Genomic DNA, 1,539 nt, shown 5'->3' on the forward strand with positions numbered 1-1,539 from the left:
ATAAGGGATGACAGAGGATGAGATGGCTGGATGGCATCACCGGCTCGATGGATGTGAGTTTGAGTGAACTCCGGGAGTTGGTGATGGACAGGGAGGCCTGGCATGCTGCAATTCATGGGGTCGCAAAGAGTTGCACACGACTGAGCGACTGAAGTGAAGTGAAGTGAAGTGAAGTGTTAGTCAGTCAGTCATGTCCAACTCTTTGTGGCCCCATGGACTATAGCCCACCAGGCCCCTCTGTCCATGGAATTCTCCAGGCAGGAACACTGAAGTGGGTTGCCATTCCCTTCTCCAGGGGATCTTCCTGACCCAGGGATTAAACCCATGCCTCTTGCATTGTAGGCTGATTCTTTACTGTCTGAGCCACTCAGGGAATGTATTTATTTCACCTTTATTTAAAAAATTAGCTTTACTAAATATAGTATTATTGTTGGCAGTTTTTTCTTTGAGCACTTTAAATATGGTTCCTACCTTCCCGCCCCAAACTCAGGAGCTTGTTGCTTATTATTGGTATTTGCTTGTTTATTTTTTTAGTGACCGACTGGATTATTTTAGTGAAGTTTATTCTGTTCCACCTTCCCCTGTCTCCCAGTTATGTGAAGTCTCTGATGTTGATCTTTAGGGAGTGCAGCCAATGGTATGCCCAAAGTCACCCTATGATGACAGTAGTTTTGGCCGGACTCTCTTTGACAGTTTCTTTCCCTCACTATACCCAACTGTTAAGCTCCATTAATTACCAGTGCCATGCAGCTCTTTGACCAGGGGTGCAACCCATGCCCCCTGCAGTGGAAGCATGGAGTCCTAACCACTGGACCACCAGGGAATCCTCACTAGCTGACTCTTTATTGTTTTCAACAATGTCTTGGGGTATAAATTTTCTCCACAGACTGATCCCATTAATCTGCATCCTTTCAAAGTATACTTCTTGAGGTAAGTGCTTGAGATTTGTTCTCATCCTAGAAGGGCTCCTCCCAGTTGTCTCCTCCCCTGTTGTCTCTAGGAAATCAGCCAGACTGCAGTTTAGCCTAGATCTTCAATGACTCTACCAATTTCCTTCCAATTAACTTCCACCACAACCTCCACTATTTGAGAATGCCCTAGGCTTAAACTTCCCACATTTCTGTCACAAATGAAGTCAAATCCTTTAGGGAGAGATTCAGAGCTCGCTGTATAATAGCCTATCTCTCCCCCCAGGGAAAATTTCTGAGCCATGGCTCTGGAATTGTGGGTAGAAACAATGGGGTGTTTCTCCTTGAATGACACCCCCACTTTAGGAGCTGAGCCTTTGGTGTAAGAGGGCAGAAGCCTCAGGACTTCTCAGCTTATGGCTCCCCCATGGAACCTCTGCCTTATAAGCTGGGGCAAGGGGAACTGGGGCTCCAGTTTTCTCAACAGTGCTTCATCCATAATAGAACTTCCATCTCATGAATGAGAGCTAATGAAAAAAGAAAGTCCCTGCATGCTCAGTCGCTAAGTTGAGTCTGACTCTCTGCAACCCCATGGACTGTAGCCCACCAGGCTCTGTCCAAGCCAAGAATA

Source organism: Bison bison, unplaced genomic scaffold, assembly GCF_000754665.1.
Source record: "Bison bison bison isolate TAMUID 2011002044 unplaced genomic scaffold, Bison_UMD1.0 scf7180017458152, whole genome shotgun sequence".
NCBI lineage: Eukaryota > Metazoa > Chordata > Mammalia > Artiodactyla > Bovidae > Bison > Bison bison.